A 9,469-nucleotide genomic window follows, 5' to 3' on the forward strand; every position below is an offset into this window, starting at 1 on the left:
TAATTAATACTTCAATAGAGAAAACAATAGTTAACATGAAGCAATTAGACATGGAAATATTTATGAGCAAGTAGGAATTAAAACAAGAAATAATTTAATAGGAAACAGGGAAGGGAACATGCTAAAATGATAATTTTGTAGCGCATAGGTACTCATCACCACACCTATATGCCACACACATGGAAATTCACATAGCAATTAAGTCGGGGATCCCTAATCCCTCAAGTCAAAGTTAGACCAAACACTTACCTCAAGACAATAAATGCAATTACCGCTTTACCTCTCGATTCCACTTCCAATTCACTCGTATCTAGTCATAATTAACTTAATAACATCAATAAATTATAAAAAAATCAATTCCAATGCATAATTATAGGTTTTCCAATATTTTTCCCAAAAAGTCAAAACCCGACCCCGGGACCGCTGTGTCCAAACTCAAAATTCGGACCAAAAACTGATTACCCATTCACCCTCGAGCCTAGATATACAATTGATTTTGGAATCTGACCTCAATTTGAGGTCTAAATTCCCAAATTTTGAAATCCCTACATTCTACCCAAAAATACCCAATTCCACCATGAAAAATCCTAGATTTTGTGAAGAAATCTTGTAAAAAGATGAAATGGATTGAAAGAAATAAGTTAGAAATCATTTACCTATGATTTGGGGAAGAGGTTGTCTTTGAAAAATCGTCTCTTGAAGTTTAGGGTTTGAAAATTTGAGAAATGAATAAAAAATCCTGTCCAAAACTCGATTTGAACAGTTACAGGTATCGCATTTGCGATCACAGGTTCACAAATGCGAACTCACAAATGCGGACATTACTCTGCAAATGAAAAGATTGGCCTGGCCTACCGGCATCACAAATGCGAACAAATGTTCGCAAATATGGCCCCTGTTCTAGTCGCAATTGCGACGATGAGCTTCGCAAATGCGAAGGTCCCCTCTGTTTACCGCAAAAATGGTAATAATAATCAGATTTGATTTTGTGGTTCTAAAAATACGTGATCTATTTTTATGCTAGTTGATTAGGCAATAGATGCTAAGTGAAAGATTTGGAAACAAGATAATAGCTTGTAAACAATGTTATAATTAAACCGAATGGCTAAAAATCGAGGCCTCGAACTTGCGTATACAGGGCTTCGAGGTCGAGTCAGACACTCGGCCAAGGGCAGTCGATGGAGGATTAACAATTATGATAGATTTTATGGTGGCTCTTTACGATCAATAATGAGTAATAAATGAAGAACAATAAATAAAACACAATAAATGTAAGCACTAAATATAAGTAGTGAAATCAAGGGGATATGTTAAGTTAGAGAGCAGAGAGAATGTTCTTGTGTATTCAATATTGTGTATCATATGTGCTATCCCCCTACAAAGTGACAAGGATCCCCTTTATATATGAGAGGGAAGTCCAACATAGTACAAATGCATTTATTAGAAAGATATATGGCTGGTACAACCATTTAATGCCACGGTACGGGCTCATGCTAGCCTAATAGACCTAGGTCAGCTTTAATTAAGTGCTTTGGGAACTTCCCGTTTGTCCATCATAGCCTTTGATTTGTACTACCTTTGGGTCAACTGTTGAGAACCCTCGGGGGCGAACTCCGATCTAAACTTCGATCCTTCCTGGAGTGGTATCTACGAGGCGCCCTAACGATCATAAAATCGAGCCCTTTGATTTTACCATATACAGATAATCCCCATGTTTGTTAAAATGATAAGAAATGATTTTGACATCGATCTCCTCGAGCATCTTGCGGTGATGTCATGCTTATGACATCAGTTTTTTCGATAGCTGAGACATCCCATCGATACGTCTTTTCTAGGAACATTTATTGTAGTGCCGGTTTACTTTCTCAAGGCGATAATGTCGTCGCCGATCCGTTTCTCAACATGCATTAATTGTGCCTGTCGATATGTTTCCCAAAGACATTGATTACGCTGTCGGTTACGCTGCCAACCTTTCTATAAATGGAATCTTTCTTGAACCAAAACATCATTCAATCTTTCTTCAACAACCCTTTTTACTCCTTTTTTCTCTTCGTCCTCATCCAGTGCTATTTATCATGTTTGAAGCCCGTGTCCTCAAGGTCACACGGCAGTGTTCTTATCAGTTATGCCATGGCCCTTTCCTAGAGCGTTTCCCTACTGAGTGGGATTGTACTAATTTGTTGTTGTTGTTGTTGTTGTTGGCCCAAGGTAATGAGAGAGAAATCTCAAATTATCTTCGTATTAAAGGATATCGGACTATGAACTTCTACTCATCTCTCTTAACTACCCGGTGCAGCGCCTTACTCCTTTTGCTTTCCGTGGAGTGAGGTGGTGTCATATACTAACTGTTGCATCTCGCACTGGTGCAACGTCTCAGGAAGTGGCTTCACAATAGTAGTGCTGGCGAGATCCATACTCGCCAAAATTTTCACCCAGCTACTTCTTCATTTTTTTCTGCTTCTTCTTTCATCTTTTTCCGCTTCTTCTTCATCGTTTTCGGCTTTCTCCTCATCTTTTTCTGCTTCTTCTTCATCCTTGAAGATGCCATTTGGAAGATCGAGATGAGGCCCCCGAGGAAATGGTTCTCTAAGATTCTGTCGCCGAGGACGCACCCCCAAGAATAGATTAGACTCTTAGCTGTTATTTTTTTCCTTGTTTCTGTGTAAGGACCCCTCGTGGGCTTTTGTAATCATGTGTAATGACCCTTCATGGGCTTTTGTAATCATGGTTTATTAATACAAAGATGTTTCTTCGATTTGTCTTTGATTTATGCTAGATTTCCTTTATTTGCGTTTGTGAAGAATCTGAGCATGTGACTCTACCGAATGGTCTGAATACTTGACCCGGGCATAGGTATTCCCTCGGTTCTTGACCGGTCAATATGATTTTCCCTGAAACCCTTTGCCGTTTCTCGAACCAAGTCTGGGTCGAATTGGTACAGACATAGGCTGCCAAAACTGGCGACTTTGAATCAAGTGAGAATGGGGCCTCGATTTTTAGAACAAACTTAGCCCCTTTTAGACCCCGTTGGTCGTCCTCGGGGGAGAATTTCCTTAAACGCCTGAGAATAAAGATAGCCCCAGGACTTTTGCAGACAATCCCTGAGTGAGATTTAGCTCGAGTTCGGGTGAACTAAAAAACTTGATTTGAGCTTAGAGTGAAGGTAGCCCTAAGGCTTCAGTGAAGATTGGCTCGAGCTTAGTGTCACAACCCCAACCCCGGCCAAGATGGCGCCCAACACACTGTTAGGCAAGCCTGACCAATTAACAACCTCAACCCATTTCTTATATAGTTCATTATTAGCTAACATAGTTAAATTACCAAAACACCATATTAAAAGTATGAAACCAGAGTTAAATAGGCGGAGTTTCAAATGATAAAACTACTACTACATAGCCCATAGTGATCCGGTGTCACAAGTTTGAGCCTCTAATACCAGGTTATCACCCTAATACATATCAATCTAGGGAATGCGGATAAAACAAAAGGATAGAAAGGAGAGATCAGGGCTGTGGATGCCATGCATCTACCTCGATGCTCCCGGATATGCGCTGCTCAACTGAAAATCCTCACTCAGCCTCAGATGCACCTGGATCTGCACGCAAGGTGTAGGGAGTAATGTGAGTACTCCGACCCAGTGAGTAATAAGCATAAATAATGATTGAGAATAAGAAATCACGGAGAAACACAGAGTAATCTATAATGCGACATTTTAGACAAGTAATATGAAAGCAATAAACCAATGAAAACGAAATATGGAAATGCTCCAACAAATAAGCAGTTAAGTGACAGACATATAAAGAAAATCAACACATAGAACGGTACCCTATAGTCCCGCTGCGGCGTGTAACCCGATTCATACATTTATCGTCGACGGCGCTCACTAGGGGTGTGCAGACTCTGGGAGGGGCCCCTTACGGCCCAAGCGCAATATCAAGCCATCTTGTGGAATCAAATCTAGGCACTCGGCCTCATATCAATATTAGTATAACACTACTGCGGCGCGCAGCCCGATCCCATAGTATCCTCACATCGGGTCCTTGGCCGTTCTCAGTACAGAAATCATATAAGCCCCTCGAGCATTAGTAAAACAGCAGTTCTCAGCCCAAAACATCATTTAATATATCATTTTAGTTTCAAAACCGAGTAAAAAGTGGCTGAGTTGTAAAATAGTGGAAAACGGTACGACTGAGTTCAAGTAGTAAGTCAAATTAGTGAGGAAATAATGATAAAACTCCCCAAAGGGTTCAAATAATTGGCACGAAGCCCAAAAATGTCAATCAGCCCAAATCATAATGATAACAAATAACATTTCAGTCAAATACACGGTAAAAATCATCAATCGGGACGGACCAAGTCACAATCCCCCGTAGTAAAAGACCCCACGCTCATCATCCAGCGCGTGTCTCACCTCAATATAGCACTACGATGTGCAATCCGGGGTCTCAAACCCTCAGGACATCATTTACAATCATTACTTACCTCGAATCGGCTAAATCTCTATCTCGCGATGCCTTTGCCCCTCGAATCGGCCTCCACGCGCGTCGAATCTATCCAAAATCAGAACGAATACATCACAATAGGTTAAGGGAACAAAGCCCAACCGAAAACAATCGAATACCACAAAATTCTAGAATTTGGTAAAACCCGACCCGGGGCTTGCATCTCGGAATTTGACAAAATTTACAAAACTCGAATCCTTATACTCTCACGAGTCTAAGCATGTGAAAATTATCCAATTCCAATACCATTTTGTCTTTCAAATAATCATTTTACATTTTTGAAAGATTTCACAATTTTCTTCCCATATTCAATCCCAAATCACGAATTAAATGATGAATTCAATGATAGATTCATATACGCTATCCAAATCTGAGTTAGAATCATTTACCCCAATGAATTTCTTGAAAAACCTTCGAAAAATCGCCAAAATCCGAGCTCTGTAGGTCAAAATATCAAATAAAACCAAAACCTCGTATTTATATAGTACCCCTCAGATATTAGCCTCCGCAGTCCGCACAGAACCACTGTGGTCCGTGCAAAAGCATCGCGGTTCGTGCAAAAGCACCATGGTCTGCACAAAACCACCGCGGCCCGCACAAAACCACCGTGGCCCACACAAAACCACCGCGACCGCACTTTATTTTGTGCGGTCTGCACAGCACATACCGCGGCCGCACTTCCTTTTGTGCGGTCCACGCGGGTGGGTTCCGAGGCCTGCAACCCTTCTAGACCTGCTACAACTATGATTTTGGCCTAAAATATCCCGGAACCTACCCGGAACTCCTGGAATTCCAATCTAATTGCACCAACACATCCCATGACATCGTTCAAACTTGTTCAAAACCTCGGAACGCTCACAACAACATCAAATCACTAATTTAACAGGGGATTCAAGCCTAAGAACTCCAAGAACTCTTAAATTATGCTTTCGATCAAAAAGTCTATCAAATCTCGTCCGAATGACCTAAAATTTTGCGCACATATCCCAAATGACACAATGAAGCTACTGTCACTCTCGGAATTCCATTCCGACCCCTATATAAAAATCTCGCCTATCAACTGGAACCGCCAAAATATCAATTTCGCCAGTTTAAGCCTAAATCTTCTCTACAACTCCAAAACCCATTCCGATCGCACTCCTAAGTCACAAATCACCTTCCGAAGCTAACCGAACTATCGGAACTCACTTCCAAACCTTCTAACACATAAGTCAGTATCCGGTTGACTTTTCCAACTTAAGCCTTCTTAAAAGAGACTAAGTGTCTCATTTCTTACCCAATCCTCTTCGAACTCGAACTAATCAACCCGATCACATAAAACACGGATAACTAAGCGTAAAAAAGCTAAAATAAGGGAAAATGGAGCGGTATCTCATGAGACGACTGGCCGGGTCGTCACATCCTCCCCAACTTAATCAAACATTCGTCCTTGAACGAGTCAAGAAACATACCCGAAGCCTCAAACAGGTGAGGATATCTGCTCAACATCTCCTGCTCGGTCTCCCAAGTAGCCTCCTCCATGGGCCGACCTCTCCACTACACTTTCACTGAAGCTATATCCTTTGACCTCAACTTTCGAACCTGACGACCCAAAATTGCTACTGGCTGCACATCATAGGTCAAATCATCATCCAGCTGAACCGTGCTGAAGTCCAAAACATGAGACAGATCCCCAATATACTTCCGGAGCACAAAAACATGAAATACCGAATGCACGCTCGACAAGCTGGGAGGCAAAGCAAGCTCATAAGCCACCTCCCCAATCCTCCGAAGCACCTCAAAAGGCCCAATGAACCGTGGACTCAACTTTCCTTTCTTCCTAAACCTCATAACACCCTTCATGGGCGAATTCTTTAGCAAGACCTTCTCACGACCATGTAGGACACATCTCAAACCTTCTGGTCCGCATAAATCTTCTGACGCGACTGCGCTATATGAAGCCTCTCCTGAATCACCTTTACCTTCTCTAAGGCATCCTGAATCAAATCTGTCCCCAATAGTCTAGCCTCGCCGGGCTCGAACCAACCAACTGGAGATCTACACTGCCTCCCATACAAAGCCTCATACAGAGCCATATGAATAATCGACTAGTAGTTGTTGTTGTAAGCAAACTCTACAAGCGGTAGAAACTCATCCCATGAACCTCCAAAGTCAATAACACAAGCACGCATCATGTCCTCCATTATCTGAATCATACGCTCGGACTGTCCATCCGTCTGAGGATGAAAAACTGTGCTCAACTCTACCTGAGTACCCAACTCTCACTAAACAGATTTCCAAAACTGGGAAGTAAACTGAGTACCTCTATCTGAGATGATGGAAACCGGAACACCATGCAACCGAACAATCTCCCAGGTATAAATCCCTGCCAACCGCTCTGAAGAATAGGTAGTACATAGAGGGATGAAGTGCGTGGACTTGGTCAGCCGATCCACAATCACCCAAATAGCATCAAACTTCTTCAAAGTCTGAGGAAGTCCAACCACAAAGTCCATAGTGATCCTCTCCCACTTCCACTCGGGAATAACCATCTGCTGAAGCAAGCCACCCGGTCTCTGATGCTCATATTTTACCTGCTGACAGTTGAGACACCGAGATACAAATCCCACAATATCTTTCTTCATTCTTATGCACTAATAGTGCTGCCTCAAATCCTGGCACATCTTCGCGACACCCGGATGGATAGAATACCACGAGCTATGGGCCTCCTCCAGAATCAACTCTCTAAGCCCATCCATATTGGGCACACAAATCTGGCCCTGCATCCTCAACACACCATCGTCACCGATGGTCACATCTCTGGCATCATCATGCTGAAACCTGTCCTTAAGGACAATCAAATGCGGATCATCGTACTGGCACTCTCTGATGCGATCATATAAGGAAGACCGAGAAACCACACATGCCAACACCCGACTAGACTCCAAAATATCCAACCTCATGTACTGATTGGCCAAGGCCTGAACATCAACTACAAGAGGTCTCTCCCCAACTGGAATATATGTCGAACTCCCCATACTCACTGTCTTTCGGCTCAAAGCATCGGCCACTACATTAGCCTTTCCTGGAAGATACAATATGGTGATATCATAATCCTTAAGCAACTCCAACCATCTCCGCTGCCTCAAATTAAGATCCTTTTGTTTGAACAAATGCTGAAGACTGCGATGATAAGTGAATATCTCACAAGATACGCCATACAAGTAGTGCCTCCAAATCTTCAATGCATGAACTATGGCAGCCAACTCCAAATCATGAACATGGTAGTTCTTCTCATGGGGCTTCAACTGACGAGAAGCATAAGCAATAACTCTACCCTCCTGCATCAATACACAACCAATCCCAACTCTCGAAGCATCACAATACACGGTATATGAACCTGAAGTTGATGGCAAAACCAACACTGGAGCTGTGGTCAAAGCTATCTTGAGCTTCTGAAAGCTCTCTTCACACTCGCCTGACCATAAAAATGAAACACCCTTTTGAGTCAACTTGGTCAAGGGCGATGCTATAGATGAGAATCCCTAAACAAATCGGCGATAATAGCGTGCCAAGCCAAGAAAGCTACGAATCTTTGTGGTTGAGGACGATATCCTCCCTCAATCTCTGCAACATAGCTCTCAAATGCTCCGCGTGCTCCTCCTTACTACGCGAGTACACCAGAATATCATTAATGAATACTATAACGAACGAATCTAGATAAGGCCGAAACACGCTATTCATCAAATGCATGAATGATGCTGGGGCATTGGTTAGCCCGAAAGACATCACAAGGAACTCATAATGACCATATCTGGTCCTGAAGGCAGTCTTAAGAATATCTGAATCCCTGATCTTCAACTGGTGATAACCGGAACGGAGATCAATCTTGGAGAACACTCTCGCTCCCTAAAGCTGATCAAATAAATCATCAATGCGAGGCAAAAGATACTTGTTCTTAATTGTTACTTTGTTCAATTGCCTATAATCAATGCACATTCTCATTGTGCCATCCTTCTTCTTCACAAACAAAATCGGTGCACCCCAAGGTGACACACTAGGCCGAATGAACCCCTTATCTAGGAGTTCCTGAAGCTGTTCTTTCAATTCCTTCAACTCTGCTGGTGCCATACGATATGGAAGAATAGAAATGGGCTGAGTTCCCGGCACCAGGTGAATACCAAAATTAATATCCCTGTCCGGTGGCATGCCCGACAGGTCTGCAGGACACACATCGGGAAAATCCCTCACAACTGGAACATAATCAATGCTAGGAGTCTCATCTCCCACATCCCTCACAACACTAAATATGAAAAACAACCCTTCCCAACCATACGTTGGGCCTTCAAGAAAGATATCACTCTACTATGAACATAATCAGTCACACCACGCCACTCGATCCATGGTACACCCGGCATAGCCAAAGTGACTGTCTTAGCATGACAATCTAGAATAGCACGACACGGAGATAGCCAATCCATGCCCAAAATGACATCAAAATACACCATGCTCAATAGCAATAGATCTACTCGGGTCTCCAGACCCCCAATAGTCACCACACATGACCGGTACACATGGTCTACAATAATAGTATCGCCCACCGGGGTAGATACATGAATAAGTAAAGCAAGAAACTCAGAGGGCGTACCTAAATAACGAGCAAAGTATGATGACACATAAGAAAAGGTGGAACCAGGATCAAATAATATAGAGGCATCTCTGTGGCAGACTGAAACAATACTTGTAATGACAACATCTGAAGCAATAACATCTGGCCTGCTTGGAATAGCATAGAAACGAGCCTGGCCACCGCCTGATCGACCTCCCCCTCTAGGGCGACCCCTGGCTGCTTGACCTCCACCCCTAGCTGGATGGGCGGGTGGTGAAGTAACTGGAGCAGAAGTCGAGGGCTGACCCCTCTACTGAAGCTGACCATCACGAAGTCGAGGGCACTACCTCCTCATATGTCCAAACTCTATGCACTCATA

Source organism: Nicotiana tabacum, chromosome 20 (assembly GCF_000715075.1).
Source record: "Nicotiana tabacum cultivar K326 chromosome 20, ASM71507v2, whole genome shotgun sequence".
NCBI lineage: Eukaryota > Viridiplantae > Streptophyta > Magnoliopsida > Solanales > Solanaceae > Nicotiana > Nicotiana tabacum.